This window comes from Hippocampus bargibanti, linkage group LG09 (genome assembly GCF_051943395.1).
Source record: "Hippocampus bargibanti isolate YZ-2025 linkage group LG09, ASM5194339v1, whole genome shotgun sequence".
Taxonomy (NCBI): Eukaryota; Metazoa; Chordata; class Actinopteri; order Syngnathiformes; family Syngnathidae; genus Hippocampus; species Hippocampus bargibanti.
Genome location: NC_142742.1, coordinates 9,681,029 through 9,699,934, shown reverse-complemented (window position 1 = coordinate 9,699,934; position 18,906 = coordinate 9,681,029). Strand labels below are relative to the sequence as shown.

The window sequence follows — 18,906 nt, the reverse complement described above, 5'->3', positions numbered from 1 at the left end:
CTATTCATCGTTTTTTTAACAAAAGAATCAATTTGACATTCACGGCGTACAGTCTCGTCACCTCCCGCATCGATTATTGCAACGCACTTCTCTTCGGTATCAACCAAAAATTTCTCCATAAACTCCAACTCGTCCAAAATTCTTCAGCCCGGATCATCACTAGAACCCCCTCCTTTCAGCACATCACCCCTGTCCTCCAGCAACTCCACTGGCTACCTGTTAAACATCGTATCGAATTCAAAATACTTCTGTTTACATTCAAAGCCATCCATAACCTTGCCCCTCCCTATCTTTCTGACCTGCTTCAAATCTCTGTCCCCTCTCGGTCCCTCAGATCCTCATCCTCCCTTCACCTCTATGTGCCCTCTGCCCGTCTCACCACGATGGGATGCATAGCTTTCAGCCGCTCTGCTACCAAACTCTGGAATTCTCTTCCACCCAACATCCGTAATATTGACTCCCTCCCTATTTTGAAGGCTCACCTCAAAACCCACTTGTTTAAAATTGCTTTCAATGTATAGTTCTATCTGCTATTTTATTATGTATCATTTTACTTATGGTTTTATTGTTATGTGCTTTGTTTTATTGTTTTTATTGTAAAGTGTCCTTGGGTGCTTTGAAAGGCGCTTGAAATAAAAGGTATTATTATTAGTAGTAGTAGTATTGGGACATATGGATATTGCACACACAAGAGAGAAACCTTTTGACAGTTTTGTTGTTTCAATAAAAATAATGCATAAAATTCTTTCATAAAAAAAAAAAAACATGACTTTTGTCAGGTCTCTCACATTCACTTTGCACTGTTTTTTATAAGGTCTTAAGATGAAAGGATGTTTTAGGCTCATAGCCAAAAGAGCCTAAAAAGCCATTTTTTTCTTGACGATATCACATGGCTCACTCGTCGAAGATAAACACCCGACATGCCACGCTTGTTGTTGTTGTTGTTGTTGTTGTTGTCAAAAGCTCGAATGCAACCATGAAGCAACTCGCCGACGGATCCAATTGTGTTTGAATAAAGGCCAACGAATGCTGTCGTTTCTTTCAGCAAATCACTTAACCGGTGTAAACACCGCTCGGAATAAATGAACATCACCTTGGGATGTGCGCAGTTGTTGAAAATAACCAAGTTCAAAAAAAAAAAAGATCTTCCACTTTCTGGAAAATGACGCTGCTGGTAATGAGAATTGATATGTGCATGTGTAAGATGAACAGAAGGTGACTGCAGAAAAAAAGAGAAGAAAAGAGAAAAATGGTTGGGGAATATCATTCATGTGATGTCCAAGGTGAGCTTTTATTCATTCATTTATTTATTTATTTTCATGAATGGCATGTACAAATATACATTTCTGAAATCACACAAAGTTTGGTATTCCTGATTTTCCACAGAATAAGGCACACCGAAAAGCATTCCACTTTCTCAAAAACCGACAGTGCACTTCATAGTCTTATATATGGATCAATATTCAGATCCTGGACATAATATTTTAAATATACCATAAAGCGCTTTGTTACAGCTTGCAGGGGTTGTAAAAGCTCTATATAAAAAGTGTTGTAATGCATTGTATTGTATTCCTTTTAGTGATGATTACATAATCCAACTATAGCTACCACTGTGGCTTCTATTTGGTGTGCATTATAGTGCAGTGCATCCTACTTACAAACTCAATTTTTTAAATAGGCCATTCATTGAAGGTGCTCATATTTTGAAGCACCTTATCGTGCGGAAAATACAGTACTGTATATCTTGATACATGGAGTGCAATGCGATTTGGGACTGTTGTGGCCGTTTGATGCCATCGAGATAAGTTCGAGTATAAGTGACTTGTCATTTTACATACCTTGCCAGGACAGTACTGTAAATGTGCCGTTTCCTTCAAACTCTGAACTGGTTGACAGATGTATTTTCTGTGAAATACATGGCAAGGATGTAATGTCAAGGAACCACTGTATTTCAATTTCTTTTTTAATACAGCAGTTATTTTGTGCGCACGGATGTTGACGGGATGTACCCTTATCAAAATTAATACAATACAATACAATACATATTGATTTATATCGTGGTTTAACAACAGCTGAAGCTGTAACAAAGCGCTTAACATAGACAACCATCATAAACAGGAAATAAAGCAGTCACAAAGATAGTAGTACTAAAAAGCACCAGGGAGTAAAACTATGTGTATATATATATATATATATATATATATATATATATATATATATATATATATATATATATATATATATATATATATATATATATATATATATATATATATATATGCACACACACATATGTATTGCCAGTTAGCTCTGGTCCTCCCGCCTCTGTATCCGGAGTATAAATCAGAACCTTAAACAGCCAATATCCAGAGGCAGCCCTTATGCTCGCTCTTATCTCTCGAGTCATATATTGCCTCTTCCAGGCAACAATTTTCCCCTGCTTCCCCCGCTTGAAGATGGCCTTTTATTGCATTGTGAAATGCATGAGAAGGGCAGAAGGCAAGACGTGTAGATTTATTTGGAGGAAAGTCAAAGGAATGTCCGGATCAGAGAAGGCTTTTTTTTTCTGTTTTTTTATTTATTTTTCCCCAAAAGCATGTTGTTGTCTGGGTCAAAAGCTCTTTGGCGTTCTCTCACAGAATGTTTGACTGGATAGTGGAATCCCCCGCATAGTCTCAGTACAGCATGATGATGACATGAGTAAAGTACTTTTGATGGACAGTGACAGATAATTGTTAACAAACAACTGGCTAGTATCTGCCTTATAAACATACACGGTGTTCGCATTTCCCCACCACCAACAACAAGCAGCAAATAGGCAAAAAGTGAACAATTCATTTCATGTCAGTCATCGTTGAAGAGTTCCGTCAAAGTAAACCTCAAACTAAAGAACATTTTGCATTTCTGGTAGCTTTAAACAAGAAGTGCTGTGCTATGAGCTGGAAATAGATTTAATGACTAAAAAGTAAAAAAGCAGAACTTGTTCAGTTTTATGGCCATCTTTGGATTTGAAAGTCAAACATCTTCAGTAAACAAAAAAATATAACAATTAATTTTATTTCAGCCGAATCACGAAGTTTACAAAAAACAACAGTTTGTATGATTAATTCAATTTTGCTCTCCTGATGGCAGAGCAGATTGGCAGAGCCCATTTGGATTCTGCCGAAATCTCCCTAATCCGCGCCACATTGTTGTTTGAGCTGCCATTAAACAGAACATTGAAGACATTTGTTGCGCACAATCCTACAGATTACTGAGAGGCACATGGAGAACAAAAAAATGATAACACAATCCAAGAGCAAGTATTTTTTTAACCCTGAATGCAAATTACATTCATTCATAATAATATCATGAGTAGAAGCAGTTTGGATAATGTAGTATCCATCCTACCTGTACGAAATAGACAAATATTATCACATAGCTTTTTTCCGATCTCAATGTTTTGCAGGTACCTCCCTGATTTAAGACAGACATTTCATTGTTAGTATCTAAAGCAGGGGTCGGGAACCTATGGCTCGCGAGCCATATATGGCTCTTTTGATGATTGCATATGGCTCCCCGATAAAACTAAATACATATTTTCGTTTTTTCGCCGTTCATTTCCCGTTGGGGCTGCAGTTGGCGGAAAGCGCAATTTTTATTGGATGTCACTGACCTAGGTTGGCCGAAAGCGGATTGGATGATAGTGGCCGTCATGTTGAAACAGGTAAACGCCCCTTTAAATGAGCCCAACTAGTGCACTTCAGCGTTAATGCACCGGAGCATTGGAGGAGAGAAAATGTTCTAATTTGCAATGATGCAATACCATCGATGAAACAGTCGAATGTCAGTGACATTTTAACAAGCCCCATGTTAACGTTAGCATCAACATACTTCTGCGAGAAGTAGATTGCAGATAGCAAGTGTGGAAGTTTATGAGCCGTGTGCAGGCTAGCTAGCAGTAACTTCGCCTCTGGACCGGCAAATTGAATTTCATTCTGATCGTTTGCCTGGGTTTTTACCAATCACGAGGAACGGAAAACCATTCATGTTAACGGTGAGTACTATCACAAAGTTATTTTAAATAATACATTCTGATATTTTGTTGAAAAGTGGCCGCGCGTGCGTGTGGCTCTCACTGAAAAACATTTCTAAACATTTTACTTTTATGGCTCTCTTAGTCAAAAAGGTTCCCGACCCCTGATCTAAAATGATGCTTCATCTCATCTCATTTTCCGTACCGCTTATTCCTCATCAGGGTCGGGGGTTTGCTGGAGCCTATCTCAACTGTCTTCGGGCACGAGGCGGGGGACTGAATTGGTTGCCAGCCAATCGCAGGGCACACAAAGACGTACAACAGTCACTCTCACACTCACACCTAGGGACAATTTGGAGTGGTCAATCTGCCTGCCATGCATGTTTTTGGAGTGTGGGAGGTAACCGGAGGACCCGGAGAAAACCCACGCGGGTCCGGGGAGAGCTTGCAAACTGCACACAGGGAGGCCGGACCGGGACGCGAACCGGCGACCTCTGCACTGTAAAGCCGGTGTGCTCACCACTCGGCTACCGGGCCGCCCTAAAGTGATGCTTATTAATGAAAATAATGTTTCCAATGAACCATGAACGCACCACAGAGTGGGGCAGGCCGTTCGTTCATGCGAAAGATTGAACAACCCCTTTTTTTGCCAACACCAATAGGAGTACGAATTTGGAGAAAGTAACGACCCTTGTGAGTGTTGTTTTGTTGGATTTATCTGATTTGTATTCCTATAATTTGATTTGTAATATATAAAAATAAAAAACACACTCAGGGATTGAGATGTTGTTGATTGTTTGTTAATGTAAGACAACCGTGTGACAAGTAAGACAACTCTTAGCCAGGACATTGGCATCAAGCTAAGTTAACATGCTAACGGCGAATGGCGCTGTGGCCTTCATGCTTGGGCTTGGTTCAACAAATCAGTTATTTCCCTGGTCGGTTACCGCCGCGTGTGTAAATGCCTTGCTGATTTTTGTGCCAGGCCGTTCTTTTTGACTGAGAATCCTTTGAAGATCGAATTGGCCGTCTGCGAATTGGATGCTACGTGGGACTCAACGAAGGACATCTGGAATTTCAAGGTCACCCGTTTCTCTTGAGGGTGGTAGGTCCATTTAAAGGATTCCTACATTGTCTTTCTTTTTTTTGGATCGAAGCGAGTTAATTTTATGTATCTGTTGTACAGTTATTGCGTGTGTAAATACTCCCCCAATATACTTTTGCTAAGATCCTGCCAATGTGCCTTGTTGGAGATCTGCTGTTTCCAATGTCGCTGCAACCTTAGGTAAGTGCACCCTAAACTCAAATATAAACAAGATAATTTGATATGTCTTGCAAGACACTGATCAATCTGCCCCCTGATAGGCTACTAGAAGGGTGACACTGAGTACCTGCACTATTGTGTGGCTACACATTGTTGTCTCGTGAATTGTGTGGCTCATGTACTGTAGCACATCAGAATAAGTGTCTTTGCAAATTATGCAAATACATACCTTGAAGAATGTGAAAGTCACATATTCATACGCACATATAAGAAGCTTTGTTTGATTTATTTCATATGTAGAGCTATATCCGTGCACATGTATTCTCCATGAATAAGTGTAACAGTAACCGGCCCATTATGTGAGAAAATGCTTCAAAATCTCACAAAATATTCTGAACTGTGACGTATTGTGAAATATTCCTAACTGCAAAAAAAAAAATCAAAAGAGAGTAATTAAGTCTCTCAAAATATCGGATTTTCCAATGTATGAGGTGCACCGGAGTATAAGGCGCACCCCCAATGAATGGTGTATTTTCTAACTTTTTTCCATATATAAGGCGCACCGGACTATAAGGCACACGCGCCTTATAAAACTGAAAATACGGTATTGCACAGTCCTAAATGTTCCTCACATTTCCCAAAATATTCCAAAGTCTTGAGAGATTTGTCTTTTGTCAGAGATGCAGTCTGAAAAGATTTACCTAAACTTCACAAAACATTCCCATTTCTCAGAACATATCATATTCCCAGGTCTCGCGAGGTTTGTTATGAAATATTCAAAATTAGTGGGAACGCTCACAAAAAAAAAAAAAGAATCCTAGTTAGATTTGATGAATTCTGATGACAGATTTCCCTCTCGTGACGTTCAACGCAGTCCCACGAGAAAAAAAAAACTCCAGTCTTGGTTAAGTTTTAAATACCAAAAGTCCTTTATTTAATTTAATTTTGCATTAATTTCTTTAAAAAATACACATTTGAAGGTGTTTGATGCCAAACATCACATTTAATTGCTTTTGAATGCTTTAACTTACCAACAGCTTCACATCATTTAAATTCAGCATCATTTTTCAAAGCTGTAGCCGAAATTTGAATAGATTCTAATTTGCATGGCAGAATATTCACAACCTTTGGTTGGCTGCTTCACCACCCCCAGCTCCCCACACCTCGGCTCACCTTGCTAGCACACATCAGTAACAATCTCATTTACCACACCATTAATCACTAGAATTCTTGACACGGTGTGTGTGTGTGTGTGTGTGTGTGTGTGTGTGTGTGTGTGTGTGTGTGTGTGTGTGTGTGTGTGTGTGTGTGTGTGTGTGTGCGTGCATGCGTGCGTGTGCGCGTGTGTGAGTGCGCGTGCGTGTGTGAGTGCGTGCGCGTGTGTGAGTTGGTGCGTGTGTGTCGAGAGCAGAGAAGCGAAACAGTGCGTGTGTCAGTGACAGTAAACCTTCTTTGCATGATAAAAGGACTTGGGCTGATGACGCAGAGTGCATATGCAGGTGTAAGATAAATTATGAGCTGCACTTATTTCCATCAATCTACCCACTTGGCATAGTATATTCTTGCCAGAAGAAAAAGAAATAAAAAAAATAAGTCCACTCCAGTGCCAGGGCTTTTGTCATTTTCACTCAAATTCCACGACCCACAGAATATTGAGTTTTAGGACTACATAAACATTCAATGCAGCGTTAGACAGCTTAGACTCTCTTCTTTAATCAGAAAAAAACAGAGTTCATTCCCAAGTTATATGGGTCTGGAGGTATTTGAGCCTGAAATGAGAGCGGCTGTACAAAATACAATACATACATATTGATTTATATAGTGCTTTATCAACAGCTGAAGCTGGAACAAAGCGCTAATATGGACAAAGGGGTAAATGCTACCCCCTCGTGGAAGAGGAAAAAAAACTTTGCCAGAGGTCTGACCAGTGCTTTATCGGCATTCCCCGCAAGAAACACAAAAACCTGAAAAAAATCGGGAATGGTGCTTAACGTCACACTTTTCAATTCCCGAATAAATTCAGGAATGAGTTAAAATAGTACAATAAAATAAAAACAAAGAATGCATGAATAGGTGTATTTGCAAATCAGGCTACATGTGTTGCTTCACTCTTTGTATTCAAATATTTGTAAAAAGCTCTTAAAGGAGAACCGACGTCACTTTTTTGTTTTCCTAACTGACATAAGAAAAACGTTTTAGAGAATCTAAAATACCCAAAACGCAGTATGATATTTTTATTCAAATGTAAAACACCAATAAAAATGACTTAACGTGTCCAAAATCTGCAAAAAAATTAGCTTCAAATTGGGCGCTCCTTCAGTGACGTCAAGTACGGACTCGACACTAACTCCAAAACAAGACATCCGGAATATTCAGCGCAAGTCTTAAAACGTAAAATATAGCTATATGCGGTGGAATCTTTGTAAAATATGCTCAGTAGAAGTCATTTGAAGCCATTTTACAAATTATGGACACAACGTCGGTTGTCCTTTAAGTGTGACATAAATGCAATGATTTTTTCAAATTGTATGTCAGCATAAGGGTTATAGGGTCCTTTAGGTCATCGTTTGGTTGTTTTAAATACTAAATGTGGAATTTCCGTTGTTTTACGTTGATTTTACAATCAACATCTACCAGCAGGGACAAATTGAAGCTGTTTACCATAGAGCAAATAATCCTTCTGATGACAGGTCGGGTCACTTGTATCTCAAGGCCCCACTTTAGATTTGGTACGCCAATGAAAAATAAACTATGCTCTGCAAGTGGTTATCAGTCCGACTATGAAAGGGACAAGCAAATAAATCCAGACCAATTCACCAGGAATGCAGCGTAAAAGCAGCCATGTCTTCACACTTGGAACACGGTTGTGGTCACATGTGGTGCAAAGTCAATGATGGACTACCTCCAAATTATTCAAATCATCTTGGCTCCCAACCTTCCATCTGCAGGTCTACACACCAGAGAGGCACTCTTTGTACATTTCTGTCCATCAAACACACCACGGTATACCAGCTCTGACCTACCCGCAGCACTATGCTAATTCCGCTAATGGGCCCCCTTTAGGTGACCAATGAGCCATTTTTAAAACCATTTGTCACACCTGGAACACGACTTCTTCCGCTGCGGTGCCTTCTCATTTAAAACTCCTTGTCGAAAGGAGACTAGCTGAAGGCTATTACTAATATACAACAAATAAGTATTGTTTGGAAGCTAGCAGCGACAGGGCAGGAGCACAGAACAAATGGCAACGAATAAAATCTCACAAGCAACAAGGCTTTTTTATACTATAAATAATTTTAATACCCTTGAAACCAATGGCTCGCAAACGTAGAAATTCTGTTAACAACCCAAGCTAGTTAGCTTTTCCCCCAACATACGGAGATTGTGTACAAACCCCTTGTCCAGAGGCAACCAGCTGTGACCCGCACGATCAAAAGATGGTCCACAGAAGCTGAAGAAGCTCTGCGGGACTGTTTTGATTCAACCAGGTGGGAGCTCTTTACTGAGATTCATGGGGAAGACATTGACTCACTCACCAACACCATCACAGACTACATTAACTTTTGTGAACAAAACACCGTACCCACCAGGACTGTGCGGTGTTTTGCCAACAACAAACCATGGATTAATCCCGACATAAAAGTCCTCCTGAAGGAGAAGAAAAGGGCTTTTGTGTCGGGCAACAGAGAGGAACTGAAGGCCGTGCAGATCCAACTGAGGAGGAAGATCAGAGAGGGGAAGAAGGCCTACAGGATGAAAATGGAGGAGCAGCTGCAAGCCAGCAATGTCGCTGGTGTCTGGAAGGGCCTGAAAAACATCTCAGGCCACAAAAGCCCAGTGACATTGAACGAAAAAGACAAGGACTGGGCAGATGAACTCAACCGCTTTTTCAATCGGTTTGACAAGACGCCAGCCGCCCCCGGCCCACCGTCAACTTCACCTGTACCTGCTCCTGCACTAACTCTCACTGTGGCCTTACCCTCCCTGCCCCCTCTCACGACCAGCTTTCCACAACCAATATCTGCCCTCCCAACCGTTGCCACACCCTCAGCCGCCACTCTGCCTCCTGGTTCCTGCCTGTCTGTCACAACTGCGCAGGTGAGGAACCAACTGAGGAGGATGCAGGTGAGGAAGGCAGCAGGTCCGGATGACATCAGTTCCCGACTCCTCAAGACCTGCTCCGACCAGCTGTGTGACATTGTCCAGCACTTGTTCAACCTGAGCCTGAAGCTGGGCAGAGTTCCACAGCTGTGGAAAACGTCATGCCTGGTCCCAGTGCCCAAGATTGCCAACCCCAAAGAGCTCAACAGCTACAGACCGGTGGCGCTGACGTCTCACCTGATGAAGACGCTGGAGAGACTCGTCCTCGCCCACCTGCGACCGCTGGCAAGCTCATCGCTGGACCCGCTGCAGTTTGCCTACCAGCCCAGCATCGGTGTGGAGGATGCCATCATCTATCTCCTCCATACGGCGTTGCTGCACCTGGAGAATGCTGGGAGCACGGTGAGGATCACATTCTTCGATTTCTCCAGTGCCTTCAACACCATCCAGCCAAGTCTACTGGGGGACAAGCTGCGGCATGCCGGAGTCGACCATCACCTCACATCCTGGATTACAGATTACCTCACAAACAGGCCACAGTACGTGAGAGTAAAGAACTGTGAGTCGGGCAGGCTTCTCTGCAGCACCGGAGCGCCGCAGGGAACAGTCCTGGCTCCATTCCTCTTCACCCTCTACACCTCGGACTTCAACTACAACACCCCAACCTGCCACCTTCAGAAGTTCTCTGACGACTCAGCTATTGTCGGCCTCATTACAGAGGGAGACGATAGGGAGTACAGGGGACTGACAAAGGACTTTGTGGACTGGTGCCAGCAGAATCACCTCCAGATCAACACCGGCAAAACCAAGGAGCTGGTGGTGGATTTCTGCAGGAAACAATCGTCACCTGCACCATTGAACATCCAGGGTTCCGACATTGAGAGGGTGACCTCCTACAAGTACCTGGGTGTTACTCTCAACAATAAACTGGACTGGACAACAAACACGGATGCCCTAATCAAAAAGGGACAGAGTCGCCTCTTCCTCCTCAGGAAACTGAGGTCTTTTGGAGTTCAGGGGTCACTCCTAAAGACTTTCTATGACTCTGTGGTGGCATCAGCCATCCACTATGGCATTGTCTGCTGGTCAGGCAGCATCACCACCCGGGACAGAAAAAGACTGGAGCGCTTTGTCAAGCGGGCCAGTTCTGTCGTGGGCTGCTCGCTGGACTCTCTAGAGGAGGTGGGCAACAGACGGACGCTAGCTAAACTAAAAGCTATGACGGACAGCCCCTCCCACCCCCTCCTGCCCATTCTGACAGCTCTGGGTAGCTCCTTTAGCCAGAGACTATTACACCCGCGCTGCAAGGAGAGGTACCGCCGCTCGTTCCTACCGACTGCTGTCAGGCTTCACAATTCCCAATGATCACATGGAAAAAAAAAAAAAAAAACTGGACACTTGTAAATATGGGTTGTTGCAATATATCTAAATGCATTTCTTGATTCTGCACTATGTACAGTCTTGTTTATAGAACGGTTTTTGCACATCTACATTTGCACAGTATACAGTTGACATTTTTATTTTGTTATGCTTAGAATATCTTGTTTTCTATCCTTTCACTCCCACCCCAACCCCATCCCTCTTCAATTGCTGCTGTGGACTGCAAATTTCCCCATTGCGGGACGAATAAAGGTATTCTTATTCTGATTCTGATTCTGATTCTGATTCTGATTCTGATTGTTCCTCAGCAGCTAGTTAGCTAGCTAGATATTGTCATTATTGTTACTTGGCCCATCTGTACAACAGCGTGCTAGCTACCTAGCTAGCTAGCGAGGTAGGACGTTGTTTTTGTACAGAGGAGCCAAGTAATAATAATTAATTGCGTAAAATAGCCACTGATATAACTTTATGTTTGGATGCCAAAGAAACTGAAATGACGAAAAACAGTTGAATGCTAAATCTCCACTATAAAGTGCGATAGAATTGGATTGGATTGGATTGGATTGGATTTGCCTTTATTAGTCTCGCAGTGGAGAAATGTACATTTCACAGCAGCAAAGTTATGAAAGAAACTCATTTAATTCCCATTGAATTCTCATTTATTGCCCATTTTTTCAGCACTTATGTTCAAACATTTATAACATTTACTGGGTCATATTAACCCTTTTGGCGGACAGTGGTTATTACACTGGCTATCTTGTCATATTATTGGGGTTGAGGGTGCATGAAAGGTTTAAATAACGTGATAATGCAGGCTTCTTATTAAAAACATATCACATTAGTTTCCAACGTGAACTCTGTATTTACTTGAGTGAATCATTTTAATTCAATTTTAAAACTAGAGGCATGTTGAGACTCCCACCTTAATTTCGTATGCAGAAAGTGCATTATTTTAAGTCCTGAGCACAGCTCATTTCAGAAACGAGGACACACTTGTATGTTTATGTGCATGTTTTTTTTTATTTCACTTTCATCTGTGGAGAAAGTTGTTTCTTGTGGGGACCAGAGCAAAAGACAGCAAAACAGACAGCAAATTAAAATGATCCACTGCCTGATAAAACAGCAACTCTTTGGCACTGCTAACATCAACAGAAAATAAATTAGCTAGCTAGGTAGATATATATAGACATTCATATATGTATAGATAGATATAGATATAGACAGCTTTAGATATCAATACACACACATACTGAACAGGAAAAGCACATTGACATAAAATGACATCACTTACAAGGAGCATGAAGAAGACATGAAATATGGCCAACAATAGCTTTTTATTTGGGGGGGGCAACTTAAGGATTATTATATATTATATTATACGTTTTTTTCCCCTTGCTTTTATTCTTGCAATGAAGGAAAACTAATATGATTGGTCATGGGCACTGTAAAGTCACAAAGAAGAAGTAGACAAGTACATTAGCAAGCAGGCCGCTAATGGAGTGACAGTCCCCACTGTAGTAATGAGTGCGCAGATTTATCTCCATTAGCATCATGTTCCTTCGCAGTAGTAGATCACGAGGCCACGCCAGGAGTCACAGCCACATGCGTTACTGTTATTTATCAACACATTCATCCCACCGTCACTCCTGCATGAATTGCACACACAAATACCGTAAGTGACGAGTGATATGGCAGATTTGTGCTGAGTATCAACACCATGCATCTAGAATGGAGGCACTTGGGAAGCCAAGTTACAAAAACATTTATGCAAGACTCATTACTTGGGTGGCAAGTATATCGGCCTCAATAACAATCTAGCACAAATTGACAGAGTGTGTGTGTGCGTGTAAATATGCACACACACACACTTTTCAAAATTGTAAAAGTCATGAAACTCATCTTTTGTCATTTGGTAGTAGCTGCTTTGTATAAAGATAACAATACAAATTAAACCAAAATTAACTCATTCACTCACTGCCAGACATGTGCAAAAATGTGTCCACCCCAGTGCCAGGGTTGTTGTCATTGTCACTTGAATTCCAGGACCCACAGAATATTGAGTTTTAGGACTATATAAACATTCAATGCAACGTTAGGAACCTTAGACTCTCTTCTTTAAGTTATATGGGTCTGGAGATATTTGAGCTTGAAATTGGGGCCGCTGTGTAAATAAAATACAATGCAATTCATACATATAGATTTATATAGCGCTTTAACAAAAGCTGAAGCTGTAACAGCGCTAACATGGACAAAAGGCAAATGCTGCCCCCTTGTGGAAAGGAAAAAAAAACATTGCCAAAGGTTTGACCAGCGCTTTTTCGGCACTCAGTAATAAAAACAAAACCTGAACAAATTCGGGAATAGCATTCTACGTCACACTCTTCAATTCATGAATAAATTCGGGAATGGCGGCAAATGAGCTAAAAATCATACAAGTCATGAAAGTCGTCTTTTGCCATTTGATAGTAGCTGCTTTGCATAAAAATGATAATGAAAAATAAACAAAAAAATTAGCAGTTTGGTCAGAAATCAAGTCTGTTTTCCTTTTAATGCTTTCAGGGAAGGTTCAAATACTATCTCCGAGGTACAGTGATACCTCAGCTTAAGGACGCTTTAGTTCACAAACATTTCGCTTTACAAATATTAAAATTGTGAGAATATAATCTTGGCATACAAACTAGTTTTGGGCGGATGAACACCAAACCACACGGTCGAACAACGCCACGGTGGCTGGCGGACTAGTTTACCACACATCCTTTGAGTGCAGATGTGGTTTGCTATTGAGTGGCTTACTTTTGCTATTATGGGACCGAAAAAGACCCCACCACAGGCTAGTGTTAAGCCAAAGATGACACAAAAGAAAATTACGGTTGAGCAGAAGGAGATCAAAAACACGATTGAGCTGTACGTTTGTGTGACTTAGCGTCCCAGTACCAGTACACTAAGTCGACCGTTGCGACGTGTGGCTAAGGGTGTTTCTGTGTTGTCTAAGCAACGGTCTCAGGCAATAGAAGAGGTTGAAAAACTTCTGTTGATTTGGATTAACGAAAAGCAGCTAGCAGGGGACAGTGAGTGAGGGTGTTGTCGCAGAGAAAGCACGGCAATTTCACCTGGATATCATCAAGAGGCAACTACAGCAACGAATATTTCGAGTTTATTTCTTTAATTACAATACATAGCGCATTCATTATACATACAATAAGGTATATTTTGTGTAGTAGTAAGGCTTATTTAGTAGAAAAATATGTTTTATGGGGACCTGGGAATGGATTATTCTCATTTTTAATGATTTCTTATGGGAAATAAATGTTTGACAGATAAAGTTTTCGCCTTACACACACTTTCTGGGAACCAATTAAGTTCGTAAGCCGATGAATCACTGTATTTATATTGATATTGACTGGATTAAGAATTTAATTAAACAGAGCAAACTTTGTTTAGGGAACCTTCCATGCCACTCACAACTAAGCCTACAACCACCTTTCCCCAATCCTGCAGGCAGCCCTATTACCTCCTTGGTAAAAACAGAAGAAGCAAAAAAAATCCCATCATGAAAAGTCGATTTAGTCGTGACTCTGCGCACACCTGTGCTCTCTTCAGTTCAGAAGAGCAATAACAAAAATGAGTCTGCGTGTGTGCGTGCGAGAGGAGATTTAATGAAAGTAATTACAGCCGGAAACGGCTTTTTGTCCGTTCGCTTCCTCTCATCTCAGTACTACTGTGCTCCGTCACTTCTGCGGGTGTGTTTTACTTAACGAGATCGCACGCGGGGCCCCCGAGCCCTCTCGTTCGCTTGATCTTTGTTGGAGCGCCTCACACGCTTCTACAGTCATTCCAATGAGGCTCCTTGAAACAAATGGATTCATAGCAGGTCGAGAGAAGGGGAATGAGAAACACTTAGAGATCACGAGAATGCCAATGTACTGTATATTATTTTTTCTTCAGTGACGAACAATTGTTATGAGTGCTGTACTGACGATCTGAGAGAGGAGTTGAGACATTTTTTATGAATCTTTTCATTCGAGGCTGTGCATGTCCGGCCACAATATGAATGGCTGCTATAAAAAGGCATGGACTCTAAATCATGGCTGATGGGGGTGATTACTTTACATTTTAAATTTTGGACAAATTACACCAATATAAGGACAATGTAATATTACAGAAAACAGACGAAAAGCTTTCTTATGGAATAAATATTGACTTTTTTTTACAACTAGGGTCACCGGTTACAACAGTGGGCAGCTTATCATGTTACAGGGTGCATGAAAAGGATTACGTTATTTTTTTTCTGGACAAAAAACGCGTTCACAAAATAAAATGTCTAATATGCAATAACTGAAAAAAAGTTTTAAAGTCACATTTTTCCTTTTCCGGAAGAAAGAGAAACACATAATCCTTTGAACCCAATGTTCTAATTCAACACTTTTTTGTTTTTAACTTCAAACATCAAGTGTAGTCCTATGCGAGGGAATTGATTTAGGCCTATTTTTATTATTTTGCGTCAGTCGGTCGGACACTGAACAAAGGCTCGAACACAGGAAGATTGTCTTTTACTGCCAGCAGGGGACGCAGCCATTCATGACCGACGCCCAACGTCTTCAACCCTCTGCCAAGCTATTTATTGAGAGTGTATGCAAATTTAAGTGATACATTATTATAACATAGTATTCTTGATTTGAATACCACGCCCCTGGACCTCCCAAGCACCAACAACTATAAAACAACAGAACATAGACATTTTAATTGGTTGTCCTTTCCATGAACTGATAGATTTGGAACCTGGCTCATGACCTCTTTCTGTGAAGGAGTTGACCAAGTCCTAAATTAGTCCAAGGTCAGATCTCCGACATGAAGATGACAGTTTAACAGGCTGTGTCTGATCACCTTAGATTGCCCCCAGATTTTCTGTGCTTCCATTGTGGGCCTTCTAAGCATGAAACTTTGACATATGACAACTTCTATTCTGTCCATTCTCTATCGTTTTGCTTGCTCAAGCTATAATTTTGATTTCACTTCATTGTTTTTCCAGCAAGCAGCAGGTCCCAATTATTGATGGTTCTGAATGCTGCATACAAGGACAACGGGTTACGACACCTTATATCACCACTGTCACAAAGGCCATTCCGTTAGCCGTGTGTGACACCCTAAGCCTTGCGCATGTTGTCCTCGCCATCATTCAAAGTTTTTCCTCTCATGCAGGTTGTCAGCCGGGAGATGAATGATGATATTTAACAGTGGCTCGGAAACACCGTCAAATGGTCCTTGAGTGTCTGACATTGGACACAAAAGCTCGGTAGCTCGAGAGAGAGAGAGAGAGAGAGAGAGAGAGAGAGAGAGAGAGAGAGAGAGAGAGAGAGAGAGAGAGAGAGAGAGAGAGAGAGAGAGAGAGAGAGAGAGAGAGAGGTACAGAGAAGCCACAAGAGTGAGAGGCAGCAACGATATAAGCGGGTTAACAAAGAGGCTGTCACAAGACGAAGGTGCTTTTTCATTGTCTGGAGCATTTAATGAGCAGGAATTAAACAATGACAGCATGTAATAACCTGCAAGCGGCGAGTGCGTCTGCCTAGTTGATACTCGGATTGCTCCACCGCACATGCGGGATGCTCATTTGCAGCTTTTAATAGACTTCAGGGGCTTAAAAAAAGTAAAGAAAACATTGCACATTTATCACTGGGAAATGCATGAACGGGATAATGGCTTTAATTGTATTATTTTCGCAAATAGCTGAGTTTACTCAAGTGGAGATGGGGCAGGCGTCAGTTAGGGGAGGATTTTATTTGAATAAACAATCTCTACGGAAGACAATGTTTCCTGACTATGCTGCAGTAAATGGAGATGGGTTGAACTACAAAGTTAAAGGATAACCGACAACATTTTTTTGTTTCTTAACTGACATCAGAAAAATGTTTTATAGCATCTAAAAATATATTAGATGATATATATATATATATATATATATATATACAACTATAAAACAACAGAACATAGACATTTTAATTGGTTGTCCTTTCCATGAACTGATAGATTTGGAACCTTTATATATATATATAAATGCAAAACACCAATAAAAATGACGTAAAGTGTCCCAAAACTACGTCTGTGTAAGCTCTCAGTCGTGCAGGAGTGGTCCATTGATGAAAAGGTTTCTTCGGCCGTCATCTGTACTTCTCTGAAGGTGTCGGACGTTTCGCTTCTTATCCAAGAAACTTCGTCAGCAAACTAAAAAAAAGTTTCGTTTGCTGACGAAGTTTCTTGGATAAGAAGCGAAACGTCCGACAGCTTCAAAGAAGTACAGATGACGGCTGAACAAACCTTTTCATCGATGTCCCAAAACTACTTGAAAATGAGTTTTAGAAGGTCCCGCCCCCTTGTTCGTGACGTCACGCCACAGCCATGGGATTCCCTCCTGAATAAGAGCAAATAAATAATTTCAAGACAACAGCAACCCCTAGCGGTTGATGAAAAAAAAAGAAAATGGCTATCCAAGTTATCCATACCCAAGCCTGTCACAACCATGGCCCCAAGATCTGCCACATAGTTGCCCTTCCTAAATGTGGCCACCCTGCCTCCGACACGGTCCTACAAAGAAAAGTCCATCAGAAATAAAGAAATTCCAACAGTAAGATTCAAAATGGTCAAATTAGGAGTCCAAAGGACAATTGTGTGGCGCACAGACACCCACCCTGGCTTCCAAAACAGTGACGTCCATCCCAAAGCTTTGCAGTTGGCGGGCTGCAGCCAGGCCGGACACTCCTCCACCAATCACAATCACCTTCCCGGTTTTCTTGGCTGGAACAAAGCATGTCAACAATTCTTTAAAGGACAACCGACATCACGTTTTTGTTTCTTAACAGACATCAGAAAAATATTTTATAGCATCTAAAATACCCAAAACACGCAGTATGAAATTTTTATTGAAATGCAAAACACCAATAAAAATGACTTAAAGTGTCCAAAATCTACAAAAAAATGAACCCGGAAGTGGCCAGTTTCAGAAGGTCGCGCCCCCTTGTTTGTGATGTCACCACAAGACGTCTTGCCTTGCTGGAGAATCAAAACAATGTCTTCAGATTTGGAAAATATGCTTTCTTGTTACTCATCCAGTTATGAATATGATTCAACTAGTTTAATTGTTCCTCAAAACCTAAAGCGGACAAGTGATTCCTATGAACTGTTTAATGCCACTATATACTACATATATTTAAAATATGAAAAAGATAATTACACCTTCTGTATTGAACAGACTAACTTAAAGGACAACCGACGTCTCCGGACAAGTAAAATGGTTTCAAATGACTTCTACTGAGCGTATTTTACAAAGATTCCACCGCATATAGCTATATTTTACATTCTAAGACTTGCGCTGAATATTCAGGAAGTCTTGTTTTCGAGTTGATGACGATCCCCACGGACGTCACGTTTGGAGCGCCCCTGACCGAGAAAGCGACACACAATGCATTTTGCGGTACTTTGTTTGTACTTTATGTTGATTCGTGTTGACGGCAAAATTAGAAGGAAAACACATAAATAACGCGATGGTGAATAGTTTTGTGTTGCACCAAGACTACTATTTGATACTAGTTGACACAAATTCCCAACGGACAAATCAGCCCATTTCCAACTGTCACAGTTTGCAAGGTGGTGATGGCGGGTGCGGATCCCAAAAAGCAGGCAGGAGGGAGCAAGAGGTTGTGTTTGACAAATTGTATTAAAATAAAGATCAGCAGGAACAAAATGTAAAACATCAAAATCATCTGAACAGAAAAAATACAAAGTATCAAAAGAAGACCAAGAGTAAAAGTGCGCCAAGATTAAACAAACACATGCACTGCACACAATGCAAGCAATTGCAGACAACGCATGCAACAAACAATGAACTGACGCCGGATGGTCGTGCCGGGAGTCATTTTAAGTGTCACTGATTAAAACGACCAGCACCTGCGAAGCTGCAGGCAGGGTTGACGACGCTACCCGTTGGTCGCCAATCCGAACGTGGCAGTCCGCCACTGATCGGGACGACCAGCACCTGTGCAGGTGCAAGCCGGGCCGACAGCGCCACCCCTTGGTCGCCAACCAGATCATGACACCAACGGAGCTCCGGCGCCATCTTGTGCATTTTCTGGGTGCTACATAGCTGTCATTGACG

The 18,906-nt window shown here is 41.4% G+C and overlaps 1 long non-coding RNA gene across 1 annotated transcript; it reads right to left on the bottom strand.

Moving 5' to 3' along the window:
• Positions 1-17,145: 17,145 nt before the first annotated feature.
• LOC148893601 (uncharacterized) lies at positions 17,146-17,557 on the bottom strand. The gene is made up of 3 exons (XR_016115963.1): positions 17,443-17,557; positions 17,258-17,339; positions 17,146-17,166 (listed from the first exon to the last, which is right to left on the bottom strand). It is a non-coding gene; the product is annotated as an uncharacterized LOC148893601 (long non-coding RNA).
• Between the last annotated feature and the right edge of the window lie 1,349 nt (positions 17,558-18,906).